We start from the raw sequence: 19,965 nt of genomic DNA, 5'->3' as shown, positions 1-19,965 counted from the left end.
GTGGATATATGTATATGTATAACTGATTCTTTGCTGCACACCTGAAACCAATACAACATTGTAAATCAACTAGACTTCCACAAAAAATTTTAAAAAAGAAAAATATACTGAAATTTATAAATATTCTAACAAGTCACAAGGTTATGTTTCTTTGGTATTGGTTTGTTTTACATAGTGTTGAGATACATTTAAAATATTAAGCATCACTACTGTTAGAGTAGGAGTGAAACTTAATTTTATAATGAAATACAGTTAACCCTGGGTTGCCAAAAGCCCATTTTCTTCATATTTTATATTTATTCTTCCTCACTAAAATAATATTTCTCAGTTAGGTTTTTATTAGTAAGAACCTGCTGTATAAAAAAGTAAAATAAAATTCAAAAAACATAATAAAAGTATACGTTTAGACAGAAAAAAATATAATATTGCTCAAAGCATATGCTACCCGTATTGATCACCAAAATTTTATTGTCTTATCTTACAAGTGTAGCACATATATAATTAAACAGTTGGTAAACCTGTAGAGATTGAGCACAAATAAGGCCCACAAGGTACTGCTGTGTAATGTATCTACCAACAGGTTGACTAGGGCAGTTGTTACATTTGACTGCAAGAAGAAAATTAACTGGTTTCTGTTCATTGCTGTGATTAAACAAAGAATGGGTTCCTTTCTTTCAGCTTCAGAGACTAGAGATTCTGAATGCTTTTTATTTGCAGTAGGTGACTGGATAAGTTTCTAAGAACATGGTACTGCTGCCCCTTAAATTAGAAACTTGGCAAAACTCAAAATTATATCACCCAGTAATAAACTACTAAGAAGGATCAGGCAAGAAGCAACTATCCGAATACAAAAGGCTAAATAGGCCTTTCTTCCAGATGCTACTTCTACATTTACCTAAACTATGTAAAGAGATATGAAGAGGCCAGTGGCTGTCAGTAGAATGCAATATGCTACTTTTATCCAGTCTTTGATGTGTGATCTTTTTCTAAGCATGTATGACTCTGTTTGAACACCAGCCATGTGTATTGCCATGTACCCCAAGGTAGAAATTATTCCTTCTCGGTTGGCATTTAATAAACCAACCCTTGTGCCACTGCCATCAGTGCTATATAAAATTAACTGTTTCAGTGGGGTAAAATCAAAGGCTAGCTGGTATAATACAGTAATCCTGATGGCCACAATCCAGGATTTATTTAGGGAAAAAATAATCAATAGCATTAATATTATCAATTTCACAACTATTAAGGTAAAGAAAAAGTTCCAGTGAACTCCATACTCAGTTAAATATTCCTGATAGCCTATGGATTTTATAATGACTAATCGTCCCATTCCTAGGAAAAGTAATGGCCAAACAGAGTACAATGACTTTGTAAGATAACAAAGTCTGGACCCTTTTGTATATTTTCTCCTAACCTTTGGACAAACCATTGCAGTCCCTAAAATAAAACCTCCTACTCCAAAATCCATTGCTCCTATCCCATAGAGCTCAGTTTTGGCAAATCTTCTGGAAAAAAGTGGGAAGTCCACAGTCAAAATGGCAACAGCAATAAATGCACTGTTAATTACACGGAAACAGAGATGGCTGGGACTGACTTCCAAGAATTTTTCAAGGATTTTCTGAACAGGCATTCTGGCATAGAAAGTTCTCCCGCAGTATATTTCATAGAGCAGCCCTGCCCCCAAGATAATTACAACGAGGTCCTCGAAGAGGACAAATGAAGAGAAAATGGTCAAAGTGATCACTAGAGGAATTATTAGGAAAGCAAAGTGAACGAAGAACAGAGTTCTCCAGGTATGTGAAGAAGAACATAAATGCTGTGAGAGAATGATCAGGAGCCTTCTACACAGAGTACAGCCTCCTCTACAGAGTAGAGGACAGAAGACATTTTTTCTTCTTCCTCACGTGCTCCTGGTGGTCTCGGTGCCCTGCTGTAGAGAGCCATGTAAGCTTCTGCCTTCCAAGCAGTGCTTCCAGCTGATGCAGCTATCTCAGCTTTTGACATGCCTTCCTCACCAAGCTTAATCAGTACTAGCTTTGGATTTAAAGTGAGAGATGTGTGACTCTTGCTTTCACTTGAATATTTAGAAACATTTGTAGGGTTATTAATTGGCCTAATTTCAATATTGTGTCCCAGGGAATAGGGAGGCCTGAGGAGAGGGAGAAAGATGGGGGAACTGCCTGTTGGTGGAGCAATCAGAACACACACAACATTTGTTGATTGTTTGCCATTTTATATAGGTGTGATTGGTGGTGCCCCAAAACAATTGTAATAGTATCATCAAAGCTCACTGATCACTGCTCACCGTAACAAAAGTAATAATAATGAAAATGTTTGAAATATTATGATAATTACCAAAATGTGAGAGACTTGCCGTCAGCACATGCTGTTGGAGAAATGGTGCCAATTGACTTGCTCGACACAGGGTTGCCACAAAGCTTCAATTTGTAAAAAAAGCAATATCTGCAAAACACAATGAAGCAAAGCACAAGAAAATGATGTATGCCTGTGTCTACATTTATTTATCTCTCTATTGTTTTTTCATCCCAATTTTTTTCAGCTAAATTCTTAAAGATGAGTAGGATATGTAAGTAATCACAGGCTCAAAGTCCTTTGCTTCACATATTTATTTAAATTAAAAATACTATTAGGAATCATTAATTTGAAGACATAGTTGACATATTTTGTAACTGAGTACTAATTCGTTCTGTCAGTGGTTTGACAAATTATTGGTCTTACTCCATATTAATCTTTTTTTCAAAAAATTTTTATTGAAATATAGTTGATTATTATTTTTTATTTATTTTTTTTGCGGTATGTGGGCCTCTCACTGATGTGGCCTCTCCCGTTGCAGAGCACAGGCTCTGGACGCGCAGGCTCAATGGCCATGGCTCACAGGCCCAGCCGCTCCGCGGCATGTGGGATCTTCCCAGACCAGGGCACGAACCCGTGTCCCCTGCATCAGCAGGCGGACTCTCAACCATTGCGCCACCAGGGAAGCCCTATAGTTGATTATTAACTCTAGTTAATAAATTTGTTTCTTACAGGAGAATTTGTGATTCTGAAACATCTTCATTTTTACTTACGTGTGTCACTACAGTAAGTAAAAATATTGTGCATGACAGTCAGGTTTCACACTATTAGAGAAAACAATTACAAATAAGGAAAGGAGGAAGCCTAGAGTGATCCCTGTAGTGGTAGATTGGAATGAGAGTTATCAATGTGATTACACACACACACACACATACACACACACTCACACAAATGGGTAGACAGAAATATATAGATGTACATGTTCGTATGTAGGAACAGTATCTAATGGCAGTGAGCACAACTACCATCCAAACCTTGCTTTCTAAACACTATTTTCCAATAAAAAAAATCAGGGGTCCTTGGAAAAATCTTGTGAGGTTAGGTGAATTACAAGGTAAGCCTAGAACATCAGGATGCTAATTAATGAAGTGCTCAAAAATATGGTAAAGTCATAAAAAAAGACACTAGCACCAACATGAAGATCGCAGTGGCCAAATCTGGGACAATTTGGACAACAAAATAAATAACGATATTCATTTTTGAACAGTTTATGATAAATTATGGATATACAAATTATGGATAAACTGTGGACTAATATAAATATTCGTGATCCTCCTTATAAAAATGAATAATTGAAAAAAATAATGGAGAAGAGCAGGTCTTTCTTAAAGTAGAATGTAGAAGGAACAATGGAAATAGGAAATTTCCATTAGGCAAATACCAGAGAAAGAAATATTGTATACAAGATCCATTGATGATGCTAAAGTTAGTGGGTGAAAGTGTCATAAGAAACAGACTATTTACGTCTTATTGTATTCAAGGACACTGAAAAATTTGTTGAGGAAAGAATGAATAAGGCTTAAATTGAAGTATTTAGATGTTATTGTTAAAATGATTATGGGAAAAAAAATTTGATCAATGATATGGTACTGTACTAGTATAATTAGGCATGAATATTTGGAAATCTTTAAGTAGAAAAATGAAAACTCACTGCTATGGAAATACTGTGAACAAAGCTGCAACCTGTTAGATGCCTGATCCTAGGTTTTTTTAGATCAACAACTTCATGATGGATTGTGAAGTGGTAAATATTAGAAAATTGTGAAATCAAACTTTCAACCTCTGATTTACAGCTTTTGTTTGACAGTCTTTGGGCATTTGGTTCTAGTTTTCTGTGCGATACATTTTTGTAAGACAATATCTTTCTATCACCTCCATTTTTTAAACATTGCAAATGAAAAAAATAATGTATGCAGGCAGTTGCTCTCCCTTTCATCAAAACTATCTGAAAGAAAAATGCATTGGAATAAAATTAATTAATTATATCTGAGAGTTAAAACACATAGTAAACCTTTCTTTAGAATATATGCAGATTTATATTTAATAAAGAAAAATAATTTAAAATGGAGGTAATATTAATAAACATATTTCATTCTCTCCAGACAAGTAAAATGAAAATTATCATAGGGAATTTGTTTAAAAGGATGTATTTTATTTGTTTCCATAAGAAAATACTAATCAATGAGTTATACCCAAAGTAAGCTCTGTTTTAATCTAGGGCAGCTCATGTAGTATGAGAATGTTCTAACAGAAGACTTAAAGGAATAAGCCACATATAAAAGACTGTAGATATTAAAATATTTAACCCAATTTCCAGAGGGGAAGTCCAGTACCTTGAAATCTTACTGAGTATATAGACAGTAAAAACAATTTCTTATAGAATTAAAATAAACAATAAGTTCTACTACAAAGGAGTAAAAAGGAGAAGGAAGAAATTATAAAAACTGAACAAATAAATATGTTAGAAAATTGACAAAATGGCAATGGATAAATTAATCAACAGTTACAAAACAAGGCTCCACATGGCATTTTTCCTTAATATAGAATATTTTATTTATATTTCATATAAATTATTAGATTTACTTCATAAATTATCTCACTGCATGCAGTATCTCTTGTCAACCTTACACAAAATGTAAGCTAAACCACACATTTGATGCTGTTACTCCTTCGTGAAAAACTTGTACAGCCTCTCTTTGTCCTGAACAGGCTCAGCAAAAAAGGTTTCTATTTTTGGCTTAAATCCATTGTTCAGAGACCATATTGGCTCAGCATGAAAGTGTGCTTTGATCAGTGACAAAATAATTAAGCCTGTTTGGTTTATTTGAAAAGGTAGTGATAGTATTAGTGCAAGTTTATGCCGTCTTTGTCCTTCAGGCATGGATTTTAGCTCCTTACCAAGGGAAACATAGCCTATCATGTTGTGGATAAGCCCTAGTTAACTTTCAAGCTTCCATCTCCAGGAATGCCCTGTTTGGAACTATATCACATGTGGCACCCCACACGTATCAGGCTTCATACCTTGGCTTGTGATCTCCACTCAGTGTAACATAGCCTTATCACAAATATCCTACCCCATCTTTCTTTCACTTCAACTTCGCCCTTCCCAGCAAACATTTTTGCCCAGCTAATTCAACTTATCTTTTTTTTTTTAACTTTTTATTTTGTATTGGAGTAGAGTTGATTAACAATGTTGTCCTAGGTTCAGGTGTACAGCAAAGTGATTCAGTTATACATATACGTGTATCTATTCTTCTTTTTCAAATTCTTTTCCCATTTAGGTTGTTACATAATATTGAGCAGAGTTTCCTGTGCTATACAGTAGGTCCTTGTTGGTTATCCATTTTAAATAATATTGTATGATATCGCTTATATGCAGAATCTAAAAAAAATGGACAAAAATGAACTTATTTACAAAACAGAAACAGACTCACTGACTTAGAGAAAGAACTTACGGTTATCTGGGGGAAATGGTGGTGGGGAGGGATAGTTAGGGAGTTTTAGATTGACATGTTAACTTATCTTTTGATCACAGCTTACACAGAACTCATATTACTTGCTATTTTAGTTAACAAACAGAGTACCTACTGTGTGCTAAGTACTATGCTGGACTCTGGAGGTAAAGCTGTCAAAAATAGACTTTTTCACCATCCTCATGGACCTTGCAGTCTAGAAATAATGAATTTATACAAGTAATTATACGTTTATACTTGAGATAGGTTTTGTTAATGGCAAAGGTCATATAAAAAACATCCTAAAACCTTCCAGGGTATGCTAAGAGTCCCTCCTCTATGCTTACATATTTTTTCTGTTTTCTCACTGTAATAATAGTCTTTCCTGGGGCAGGTCTAAAGTACTGAATATAGTGCTTCAGCCCTAGTAGGTGTTTAATAAATGTCTCTTTAACTTAAATATGTGAAATGATCATCCATAAATCATCAGTAAATTAACTTCCTTGATGCCTTGTTAATAAAAATATTTATGAGGGCTTCCCTGGTGGTGCAGTGGTTGAGAGTCCGCCTGCCGATGCAGGGGGCACGGGTTCGTGCGCCGGTCCGGGAAGGATCCCACATGCCGCCGAGCGGCTGGTCCCGTGAGCCATGGCCACTGAGCCTGTGCGTCCGGAGCCTGTGCTCTGCAACAGGAGAGGCCACAACAGTGAGAGGCCTGCGTACCGCAAAAAAATAAATAGATAAAAATAAAAATATTTATGTCTCAAAAAAGTCTTTGCAGATGATACATTCATTTTCACTTAAGTGAGTTTTCACTCTTCACTGAGACCTTGGTGGAAAAAAAAAATTGCCACTTCTACCCTATGCTGTTTTCCCCCTAAATGAAACTTTCTATTAAAGACTGGCTTATACAGTTCTCAAGATATGGACACCTGGAGCATTTTAGTTAAAAAAAAAAAAAAAAAGCATGTCAGGACATAGCAATATCTGGAATGGCTTTTTAAAAAATTATTTAAATGTGATTGGTTTATTGCCTGAGGCTTTAGAGACAAATATCTGAAAGAATATGGATGAACTCTGAACATTTATTGAGGTTTCTTCACTAATTTTTTAGACGATATCAGAAAATGGGCTCCACTGTAATTACAAAGTCTGTTCAGGGTTGCCATTGGCTATCATTGGTTAACTAACACAGAAAGTAAAGAACATTATATACATTTCTCTAAAAAATGAACCCTAACCTCCACCATGCCCAAGTGCACTAAGGCATGCAGGCAACTCAGCAAGAGAGTGGAATGAAATCAGTTCAGCTTATTAATAACATGGTTCAGAATATGATCAAATATTTGCCTGATATTTAATTGGTTCTTGCTTCTATCTCCGTATTTGGAAGAGGTCTCAGACCAGGAGATAAATCTTGTCCCTTAGAGTATTAGGCAGAAACTACACATACAGTAGTTGGCACATTTCCCACAGTAATAGGACTGTTTTTCTATGGTGTTTTCATTTCGTTGTAAAATTGAGCACTTAGGGCACACCAAAATTTAGTACTGAAGCAATACAGAACCTAACGTGCTGCAAGATGTAAGCTATTCAAGTTAGCTATAATTAAAAAAAAATTTTTTTAAGTGTATTGAATATTAGGTGAAAATGTTATATGATAAAGTTTAGCATATTCTGATTAACGTGGCAGGTAATATATTTAGGTACTATATTGACAGTTATTGTGGTCATTTGATGAAAAAGGCACACAAACCAAGCATATAATGAACAAATATACTAAGAGAAAATCTCTGACATATATGTTGGCCTTCTAAAATAATTAATGCAACTTTCATAATAGTTTGAGAGAAATGTTGAGTTTCTAAAGTACAATGAAGATTTTATTCCGATCTGAATAGCAGAAGTCACTTTTTAGATTAATTTTTAACAATGTTTCCAGAAAGACCTCTTAAAATAATATACATACATCCATGGAAAACAGTTATGTATCTTTTCTGGCCCTACCTTGAGTCTCCATGCTCTAAATTTCACCTAAACTCAGTACATCTCATGCAATAAACCTGAGCCTTAGATTTTTGCTCTCTCATTTGCTTAATGAATTTTTTTCTTTAATTCACTGTGAATTATGATATTTGGTCAGTTTTCTCACTGATATTCTATTTGACGGACTCAATAAAATCTAACTTCTCTTTCATTGCTTCATAAATAAAAAGTTAATCAAAATAAATAAATAAAAAGTTAATCAAATATTAATTTAGTGCTTGTTATGTGCTAGTCACATACATAGTTTTGACAGGCCAGTCAGGGAAACCATGGAGGCATACAGTGACATGCTACCTCTTCTGGAGATGATTTTTGCAGATATACTGTTTTGTACATTGTAAACATGTACAGCTCACATCATAGTCTTCATACCAGTGTCATTCAATAAGGAGTCTTTATCAAAATTTCCTCTAGACATTTTTTAACGTATGAATTCTTGAGGATCTAGTTCAGAGTTACATAATCACAATTTCTGGGGATGATTTCTGACCATACTTCAGTTAAGGACCACTAATTTTTATTGTGGCCCCATTTATAATCACATATATTCTTATATATTTCTTATGTGTATTATATATTTTTTATAGATAAAGTTTTAAAATATTTATTACAGTATAGTTGATTTACAATGTTGTGTTAGGTTCAGGTGTACAACAAAGTGATTCCGGTATTCATATACATATAGTCATTCTTTTTTAGATTATTTCCCTGTGCTATATAGTAGTTCCCTGTCAGTCATCTATCCTATATGCAATAGTGTGTGTGTGTTCATCCCAAGCTCCTGATTTATCTCTCCCCACAGTGTTTCCCCTTTGGTAACCATAAGTTTGTTTTTGATATCTGTAAGTCTGCTTCTGTTTTGTAAAAAAGTTCATTTGTATCGTTTTTTTTAATTAGATTCCACATATGAGTGATATCATATGATATTTGTCTTTGTCTGACTTAGTATGATAATCTCTAGGTCTGTCCATGTTGCTGCAGATGGCATTATTTCATTCTTTTTATGACTGAGTAGTATTCCATTGTATATATGTACCACATCTTCTTTATCCATTCATCCATCGATGGACATTTAGATTGCTTCCATGTCTTGGCTATTGTAAATAGTGCTGCAGTGAACATTGGGGTGCATGTATCCTTTTGGAGTATGGTTTTCTCAAGATATATGCCCTGGAGTGGAATTGCTGGATCATATGGTAGTTCTATTTTAGTTTTTTAAGGAACTTCCATAATGTTCTCCATAGTGTTTGTACCAATTTACATTTCCACCAACAGTGTAGGAGGGTTCCCTTTCCTCCACACCCTCTCCAGCATTTATTGTTTGTAGACATTTTAATGATGGCCATTTTGACCAGTGTGAGGTGGCACCTCATTGTAGTTATGATTTGCATTTCTCTGATAATTAGTGATGTTGAGCATCTTTTCATGTGCTTTTCGGTCATCTGTATGTCTTCTTTGGAGAACTCTCCATAAGTTAAGTTTTAATTATGTACTTTAATACCACATTTATATTTTGGAACTTAAGTAGTTAGTGTAACATAGTTGTCAAATTATTTCATGTGTGTTAGAGTCCATTACACAACTAGACTGCTAGTATCTTGCAGGGGAGAGCATAGTTTATGCTCCTGAAATATCTAACCAAAATTTCAATTCTGTTTTCTCTTAATAATTTTTCTAGATCGATTGACGTACTTTTCGTAGTAATGAACTATATTCACCCTCCCGCTTCTCTGTCCAATTTCTCTCCCAAGGTGACACTCTTATATGTAGAGATTAGAGCTCTAGAGCAAGAGCATACTGCCTCACTAATTAGTGGGATTCTAGGCAAATTTTCAAGGGGAAGAGAGCAATAGCTATTGATCATCACTCTTAGAATATTTACGTAGTTGATATCCAGAGTATTTGAAGGTCCTGCACTGAGAAAAAAAAGCTAAAGTTCTACCACTGTGGTTGAAGTATCAATATAGTGGGTAATAGGCTATTTTTGGTACCATTGGCACAGAAGAAATAAATCTAAGCTCTAAAGTGTTTTTAAGGTTTTGAAGAGTTCTTTTTCCATGAATGATGAGGTGGGCAAGTCTGCCCCAGAAAAGTTTGCAGATCCTCATTCCTTTGTGCTTACTATTATAAAATCACTTTTAATAACAAACAACAACATGAATATTAAGGTCAAATATTTAATAGAACATCATAGGTCAGGACTTGTTAAGTGCTGTATAGGCACTGTCAAATTTAATTCTGACAATATGTGGTAGACACTGTTATAGCTTTTATATTATGAGTGTTTTTTCTTATGTAATATTGACATGAATTTTATGAGAGTAATTGGTCATAAATTATAGATTCTCTGAACTCATTCTACAAGCATTCATTGAGCCCCTTTATAAGTAATATACAGAAATAATGATGACAAACACTTGAGGCAGCCTGAAATATGTTCAATACCTTTATCTCATGAATCAGCCACAACAGTGTGTTCATAAAAGAAAAGCTGTGTGGTGATATATGTTGGTAAATGTGGCTCACTTCCTTTGCTTCAGTCATTTGGGAAAAAAAAGAGAACTCAGAATTGGTATCAAAACTGAACATAAGGATAAATCAATATAAAAATTTACAGAGTAAATGATTAGATGTATAAATCTTAATCAGAATAATCTGAGTGGGGTAATTAGAGAAATTGGGTGGGGATTTAGGTGAAACAGTATTTGCTGTGACTTATTAATTGTTGAATCTGGATGCTTGGTGTATTTATATAATTTTACATAATAAAATGTTAAAAACTAGAAAAAAGATAGATCGATGTGTAATTTAAAACTCTGATGAGTTCACAAGCAACCAAATAGTTGTTTTGTCTTAATATAGTAGTTCAATTCAGCAAATGCATGAATTTCTCTTCCTCAACCAAGATGCAATTAGCAACCATGAAAATATACAATTTTCCATTTGCCTTTGCCCACCTATAATAATTGTGCCTAATGGCCATCTAAATTATTCATTTTATATGGTGAACAAGTGATTATTCTTAAAACAGATCCTGTGCTCTTTTAAATTGCTTTTCTTCATTCTCCAGTTGGCCCAGACCATTACTGAGTTAACTGTTTCTTAATGAAAATACTGCCTCACTGAACTTTGCTTTGTCTGCGAATCAGAGGAATAATTTGAAATTCCTAAAGTCCAGAACTGCATCTCAAAATGAGATGGCAAAATGCTAAAGTTTTTTATCTTTTCACTAATGGCCTTTTTCTGAAATGCATTTTCCTTTTCTCTAGAAACAGAACACTTTCAGAGGATATACTTAATATCTATAAACCTGGATACAAATAGTCTGTGTGCTGATGATTCTAGGAAGTTAATTTTATCTATTAAGACATAAACAGAACTTATAAAATGAATAGAAACAGGCAGTATGAGGGTAGAGGGGCAAAAAGAAGGCTTAGAATAAGGCTTTTACTTCTTTCTGCCCCCGCCCCCCAGCACTTCCTGTAGAGGAGAAGCTACAGATCAAATTGCTTGAGTCCAAGGCATTGATAGGGTGATACATTTTAGAAGGTGAGATCATTGTGCTAAAGCTGTGGTGCTTCCTCCATTCTTTCATATTTTCCATTTCCTTTGTGTACCATCCACTTTGGTATGGTTAAGGTTTGCCTAAGTGGGCTGTTGGCTGTACATATCTGATGATCTCACTTGCCCTGCTACTTTGATTCCTGTTAGGGAGGCAGATGAAGCAAATAAAGCCCAAGTTTAAGAAACAAGGAAAGTAAGGGCTTCCATTAAACTATGTTCTGCATCACAGCCTTTACCAGACCTGTTTCATGGTGTGACTTTAGCTTATATGCTAATACCCTGGAATTTTAATTTGTATATTGTTTCTTTTGTATATCCATCTCTTCGTGTGTGTGTGTGTTCAAGTGAGGACCATCAGAGGTGATTGGTGAGATGTTCCTGGTATCCTGGGTCAAAATAACAAAACGACCAGCAGAAAGCCTTAATTCTACAGACTGTACATGAACACTTAGCAATGGCATAATTTTAACACTATATTATTTTTTGATTTAAAGGCTGAAGACTTGGTTTAGTTTATGAAATTATTTCGGAGAGCAAATAATTATTTTTAAGCTTGTGGGCCTGACTCAATGGCTATGTAAACAGTTGGTGCAAACCTACCAAATTAGAACTTGAAAGTTACAAAATCCAGAAAGATTTACTTTTATACCACCTGTGTTTTCTTGAGCTTCTGGTTGACACAGCATGTCTCTAAGATATGGAAATCCCTTCTCCTCCTTTGTTCCCTTCAAGTGCCAGGAACTGATTTTCCAGCCAGCAGGAGCATCATGCCCATCTGTGTCCTTTTTCATTTTTGCCTTTCCCTTGACTTTATTTTATAGTTAGTCAGAAATCAATCACATAACCCCAACAGTGTCAAAACTGTAGTATTCTAAATGTCTCAGCTATGCACCTCCAAACTTCCAAAAACCCCCTATTTTTATGATCAAGGACACATATATGCCTAATCAAGTGCGTTCATACAGAGACACCATTTAGCTAAATTATTATGTATTATAATCAAAAAGTAATTATTTTAATGCAAAATTTTTTACTATAGCGATAAAATAAATATTCATATAATATTTAAATATGATGTGAAATTAAATAAACATGTAGACACAATTTATTATAACTCATCAATGTAATAAATTAGCATTCTTTGAGTATACAACTTTTAAATGAGAGTCTTTCCCTCTCCTTTGATAATACAAGAAATGAATTTAAACTTTCTTTAAAATAATAAATATGAAGGCATAATCAAATATAAAGTTTGACTTCTAAACTTAAATTTTTTAATCCATAAACATGCTCGCTTATTGTTAACCAGAACAATTGCCTGAGAAAATAGACTTGAAATAAACATTTTATCAACTTATGTGGATAATAGAACAGGCATACCTCAGATGTATTGCAGGTTTGGTTCCAGACCATCACAATAAAGCAAACATTGAGTTAAAGAAAGTCACACGAATGTTTTGGTTTCCCAGTGCATATGAAAGTTAGGTTTACACTGTACCATAGTCTATTAAGTGTGCAAGAACATTATGTCTAAAAAAACAACAATGTACACACCTTAATTAAAAAATACTTTATTGGGCTTCCCTGGTGGCGCAGTGGTTGAGAGTCCGCCTGCCAATGCAGGGGACACGGGTTTGTGCCCCGGTCCGGGAAGATCCCACATGCCACGGAGCGGCTGGGCCCGTGAACCATGGCCGCTGAGCCTGCACGTCCGGAGCCTGTGCTCTGCAACGGGAGAGGCCACAACAGTGAGAGGCCCACATACCGCAAAAAAAAAAAACTTTATTGCTGAAAAATGCTAACCGTCATCTAGTCTTCAATGAGTCGAAGTGTAGTAAAGCAAAGTATGCCTGTACTGAAAATCCTGTGATGGACAAACGTATTGGACTGTTGAAGGTACTTTGTGGACTTATATGGGGTAGGATATATTCTAGGAATGGGGATACAGCTATTAGATTTCAGCTGTCTCAGATATACGAAAGCCATGGATAAATGAAATGTACTGGTGGAAGGCATAAATGCAGAGCAGAGGGAGCCACAGCTGCTAATTCCAGTGTCTCAAAATATGATACTAAGTCTTTATCTGTAAACCTACTACAATTGCTGAGTAGGAATTTATGCTTTCTGTTTATGTATCTTCTGATTTCAAATAAACCCTAAAAAAGTCATAAGTCTGCACTTTGTAATTGTGATATGTCCAATTTTGTAAATGTTGGCAAAAAATTTTTTTGGAAAACCTTTGTATAGACTAACTCTATGGAGGCAAAGTTAGACATATCTTGCAGAGGAATTCCATCAGTAAATGTGTTGATACCAACATTTTATTATAAATTATTGATTTGATCAATTCTCCACTTAAAATCTTTTAAAGTTTTTCTGTAGTCCACCAATTAAATACTGATTTCTCAGCAAGCCATTTTCTTTCCTCCACAATATAGGTACAACCTCCATTAAATCCTTATATCCTTCTTTTCCCATGTTTGCAAGTACCTTTCATCATACCATTTTCATCTACTCTTCCATGTTTGTTTCAAGACCCATCTCAAGTGTTTTGTTCTTCAGAAAGCTGTTTTTCCCCCTGACCCTATATTTGGATTTTATCTTTCCTTTTTCCTGAAGCACCAGGGGATATTTACCTTCTCAAGTGACACTTAAGTCATTTTGTTCAATGCTCACAGAATTGCTTGGGTATTCCATAGACAAAGGGGACCTTTTAGTCTCAGAGCATACCTGGCTTTGGCTTGGAATATCAGGGTGTTTTCAGTGTTGTAGGTATGATGGAAAGTAAGAGAACTAATGTTGTTGAGTACTTATTCAAAGCTGGGTGTTTGGTTTTATCACTGAGAAATATTCAAGTTGTTTTTTGTTTTTTTGTTTGTTTGTTTTTGCGGTACGCGGGCCTCTCACTGTTGTGGAGCACAGGCTCCGGACGCGCAGGCTCAGCGGCCATGGCTCACGGGCCCAGCCGCTCCGCGGCATGTGGGATCTTCCCGGACCGGGGCACAAAGGCGGACTCTCAACCACTGCGCCACCAGGGAAGCCCTCAAGTTGTTTTTTATTCTTCCAGTGTTTCATAGTTTTAATGAAAACAACCGGTATATTTAAGCTTTAAGAACTTTATATATATTGCCAGAACAATATATATTGCCAGGAACCACCTGTCAGAGAAAATGATATTTGACTGTGCATCTCATATCCACTCATTTGCATGTTGCCATGCCCATGTCAGCTGGGAAACCTATTGTAAGTGTAACTTTAAAGCATTAAACAAAATGACAGCTGTTAGCTGTAATACGAAGAAAAAATTATAAGGGTTGTTCTTGGTTATTTTTCTGATAGTGCTAAAAACAGTTGTATGCCTGTTGTTTGTGAAAGAGCTGTTATTTCAGAGGATTGTCTTTTATTCTATGCAATGATTGATGTCAGCTCCAACAGCTTTCATTGGATCAAAGCACTTGCTTCCAGTCTATCATCCTTCCATTTACTCCATGCATAGGTTCCAGAATCATCTTCTTAAAATACATATTGATCATTCTATCTCTCTGCTCAAATGGTTTCTCATGAATTTTAGAATAAATTCCACTTCCTTACCAATGCATTTAAGAATCTCTATAATCTAAATCTAACCTAGCCCTTGATCATTATTTCTCTCTTACAATCACTCTATGTTGGACAAATTTATTCCTTATCAAAAATATTTTGAAGCTGTATCAGTCAGGGATTAATCCAAGAGATAGAAAAATCTCTAGGTTTTCTAACAAGAAAGATATTCAGTACAGGAAATTAAGTGACTCCAAAACTGATGGAAATGCTGAAGGCCAAAAACCAGATTCTAACTCAGGGTCCAGGAATAATTTCCACAATGAAGAGATGATTCACTAGGGCAGCCTCTTCCTCTGAAGCCACCACAGAAGCTAATGTCAGAATCAAAAGTCCCTACCAGAAATGACACCTGACTTTCAGAAAACTGAAAAATGGGCTATATGGAACAGAGCTGCAGAGAAAGTACCACCAGTGCTGGGCCGAAAATGGTCTCTGCTGTATTTCTGCCTTTCAGTCATGTTTTTCATCATCACTTTGGGGAGCACCAGTTTCTCCTTTGGGGAGGGAATACAAAGTTTCTGGGGGACAGTGGTTGTCCTTCAGAAAGTTTCTTTTTCTGATGTATCAGCATTTGATTGAGGTCCTCAAATGTTTATCATATAATTTTATTTAGAAGCAGAGAAAATGTCCTTTGGTAAAGGATTTAAAAGACAGATAAAGATAATTTGAGATTGAGAGTTTAGATACCTGAAAATCTAAATTTATCTCAATGGATTTAATTTCTGTTCCTAATAACAGAGCAATTTGGGAAAGATCATTTGTGATTTGGCCACTTTATACAATGTTATCTCATAATCTTTTCAAGCACTTTCCATCTACTACCCTTGTAGGTATTCGTATTTCAACTTAATAATCTCTGAAAAGTAAAAAGATTTTCTCAAGTTTAAAGAGAAAAGGGTAGCATTCAAAGTTAATTATGACTGCCATCAATGCTCTTTCTTCTATAAAATAACACTCATTTTTTATTTTTAAATTTATGCCAGTAGAAAACGTTAAAAACTTATCGTGATTTTTGCATTGTTTAAAACTGTGGAAGGAAGGTAAATGGAAATAAACATGTTCCAGTTAAACTCTATGAAAAGGTAATTCTATGTATATATTATTGTGAAAGAACAATTTACATTATTTAAATGGTGGAGAGAGGATTATTTGGCAAGTATTCAAGTTACTCATAGGGGGAAAGCAATAGTATTTCACATTGCAGACAATTATTGTTACAATGTGTACTTTTTTCCCCCTTAATAATTACATGTTCCCTCATGTCACATCTGCACAAGACAGAATAATTAATGTACATTAGCTGCATTGTGGAAGGGATGTTTGGTTTTAATTAACATTGGACCATAAGAAAGGCAATTTACTTTATATTACCATTCGTTATTTGATGCACACATACACATACATACATACAGAGTCTGCAAAGAAAGGCAACTATGTAAAATGTTAGAAAGCTTCTCAATCTGGAGTTACACTAAGCCTAACTAAAAATATACAAAATGTTTTTGCAGAATAATTCCTTTCTTCTCTTTGATGTTTTAGACAGTTGTGTGGCATTCTAATGTAAAATGATTTAAAGCCAGAAGTTGGTTATATAGTGATTATTCCAGAAGTGAACTGGACAATCAACAAAGCTCCTGGTGTTCATATGGCAAGAGCAGTAATGCAGAACTCACCGGAGACTAAAATCACAAGGCAGGGACTTCCTGGTGGCGCAATGGCAGGCAATAAGAACCTGCCTGCTAATGCAGGGGACGCTGGTTTGATCTGTGGTCTGGGAAGATCCCACTTTCCACGGAGCAACTGAGCCCGTGCGCCATAACTACTGAGCCTGCTCTCTAGAGCCCACGCACCACGACTACTGAAGCCCACATGCCTAGAGCCCGTGCTCTGCAACAAAAGAAGCCATCACAATGAGAAGCCCGTGCACCTCAAGAAAGAGTAACCCCTGCTTGCCGCAAGTTCAGCAGCCATGTCTCACGGGCCCAGCCGCTCCACGGCATGTGGGATCTTCCCGGACCGGGGCACGAACCCGTGTCCCCTGCATCGGCAGGCAGACTCTCAACCACTGCATCACCAGGGAAGCCCTGTCTAATACATTTTGATGAAAAAGAAGTTTATCTTATAATTGAGTGAAGTGTCAATTAAACTTTTTAATATACATAGGAATGCATTTAGACTGCCTGTGTGATAAACTACAGTAACCTTATTCCTTCATCAGGAGGATATTGACCATGTGTATCAGTTAGCTTTTGCTGTATAGCAAATGACTCTAAATCTTAGTGGTTTAACTGCTGAGTCTATGACTTGGCAGTTGGGCTGGCCTTATCTGGGCAGTTGTTCTTGCCTTGGCGGGGCTCACACGTGTCTGAGCTCAACAGGATGGTCAACTGGGAAGTGGTTAAGTAGAATTACTGTAGCCAGGAGGTTGTCTCTGTTCCCTGTTCTTTCTCATTCTTCAGCAGGCAAGCTGAAACTTATTTACATGACAACTGAAAAGGATTTCAAGGAAGAGAGAGGAAGTGACTCTGGACTTGATCCCTACACTGAGAATTGGCATGCTGTCACTTATACTACATTCTAATGGCCAACCATGTCACACAGACAGCCCATATTCAAGAGATGGAAAAAGAAACTTCTCTCCTTGATAGAAATAAATGTAAAGCAACATTTAAAAGGTGTGAACATAAGGAAGACTGAGGGATTGTAGCCAGTTTTTCAATCTACTATTCCACATTGGGAAACAAGTTTTGTTGGTGAGGTTGTTCCTTGATAATGAAGTGTCCTACGAACAAAAGTAGGCTTCAGAGGATGGATGGATGTATAGTGCTCTTCCAGTCTTCCCAAAACTTCTTCATTGTCACCTCTGGCTCAACATAAGTATCTCTTGTGTCTCCTTAGCGAGATTCATTCTGAGCACCATACACTGATGTTCAGCAGTTCTACTTCTATCAGTTTAAGTTATTTTAACATCCAAGTCTTCTACATAAATATTTCTAAGCGTGGCCTTTCTGCTTTCCAAAAGTAGATTCCCTGAGAATCTCTTATAAAACCCAGGTTTTTCTGTATTTTTCATATAGTGTTTTCATGTAGTACAGTTGTTCCTTGGTACCCACAGGGGATTGGTTCAAGGACCCCCCTCATCCCACCCACCCCTGGGATACCAAAATCTGTGGATGCGCCATCCCTTACAGAACATGGCATAGTATTTGCGTATAACCTACACAAATCCTCCCATATACTTAAAATCATCTCTGGATTACTTATAATATCTAAAACAATGTAAGTGCTGTGTAAAGAGTTGTAAATACAACATAAATGCTACATAAGTAGTTGCTGTTGTGTGGCAAATTCAAATTTTGCTTTTTGGAAGTTTATGGATTTTTTTTTGGTCATTGATAACTGTCATTTTTTGAATCCCAACTGTATATATATTTTTAATTTTTTTAATTAAAAAATATTTTTGGAATATAGTTGCTTTACTGAAGTTTATGGATTTTTAAAATATATATATATTTTTTGTGGTACGCGGGCCTCTCACTGTTGTGGCCTCTCCCATTGCAGAGCACAGGCTCCAGATGCGCAGGCCCAGCAGCCATGGCTCACGGGCCTAGCCGCTCCGCGGCATGTGGAATCTTCCCGGGTCAGGGCACGAACCCATGCCCCTTGCATCGGCAGGTGGACTCTCAACCACTGTGCCACCAGGGAAGCCCTAAAAAAATATTTTTAATCCATGGTTGCTTGAAACCATGTATGCAGTACCTGCAGATATTGAGGGCCAACTGTGTTCTGTGCTTATCACTCTGTAGTATTATTCTCAAATTTACTTCATGTTTTTAGATATATTCTCTACATCTGAGGTCTTCCATGCATAAGACTCATTGCCTTGAAAATGTATTCTCTAATTAACTACACTTAATCTTTACATTCATTTGAATTTAGAAATTGCCTATATCACATGTGTTTTATGTGTTGATAGTAAGGATTTTGTTATCTTCCTAATCTTCCTATTGCCATTATAATACTCTGTAGGGTAAGGATAGGATAACATTGTTTCCTTTGCAGCATTTATACAGTTTACTACTCTAGGTATCTAATTATTATTGGGGCTAAATTAATGTATGTCATCTCTCTTCCTCTGTCTATATGTATGTGTGTGTGTGTGTGTGTGTGCATGCATGCACCTATGTAAATACACATAAACAATATGCATACACATATATATGTGTGCTTGTGTGTATAAATGTGTTTATAGACAGATGGTTATATAGATTAGATCAATAAGAAAAGATAGATATTGACACTTAAATTACCCATTTGAATGTTAGATATAATAATCAACATATTCTTAAAATTTCAATATATTCATAGATCAAGGCATTCTGTTTTCCTCTTTTCATACCATGATATATTCCTGATGAACAATAATCAGTTGTATGTGTGTGCATAATTGTTTCCATGGTAAAATTGTAAAAATTATTTTTGACAAGAGTGACAATAAAATTTACACTCTGAAATAAGGAGTCAATAAAGGGCAATGAAATGTGGAATGAAAGTAGTAAGACTCTTGAACAAAAATGTACTAGTTTAAGTTTTTAAAAATTTAATATTCAGTACCTAAAATAAATGAGAATTAGAATTATATTCCTCTAGATTATGCCAGGAAAAAATATCTTTGGCTAATTTTGAATCTATGTAAATAACAGAATATAGTTATTGTAATAGTCATGACTTTATTATACTTCAGTGCAATAGGAGTCAAAATCCCGAATTCCTTTGAATATCAGGGAGATTAATTCATTTGTTTTAAGATTAGAAAGGAGCCCTTTGTTTACCCTGATGATTTGTAGTTACATATTTCTGATCACACTTAATCTGTGAACCTTGCCACCTTGAGCTATACTAATAAGAGTAGTTGTTAGGAGTGGAA

At 35.7% G+C, this 19,965-nt stretch overlaps 1 pseudogene; it reads right to left on the bottom strand.

The window, feature by feature from the left end:
- Positions 1 to 454: 454 nt before the first annotated feature.
- LOC112396137 (phosphatidylinositol-glycan biosynthesis class W protein-like) lies at positions 455 to 2,744 on the bottom strand (annotated as a pseudogene).
- Between the last annotated feature and the right edge of the window lie 17,221 nt (positions 2,745 to 19,965).

Source organism: Neophocaena asiaeorientalis, unplaced genomic scaffold (assembly GCF_003031525.2).
Source record: "Neophocaena asiaeorientalis asiaeorientalis breed wild unplaced genomic scaffold, Neophocaena_asiaeorientalis_V1.1 scaffold146, whole genome shotgun sequence".
In the NCBI taxonomy this organism is placed as follows: Eukaryota; Metazoa; Chordata; class Mammalia; order Artiodactyla; family Phocoenidae; genus Neophocaena; species Neophocaena asiaeorientalis.
Note: the sequence above shows the minus strand (reverse complement) of the source record. Positions and strands in the feature narration are given on the sequence as shown.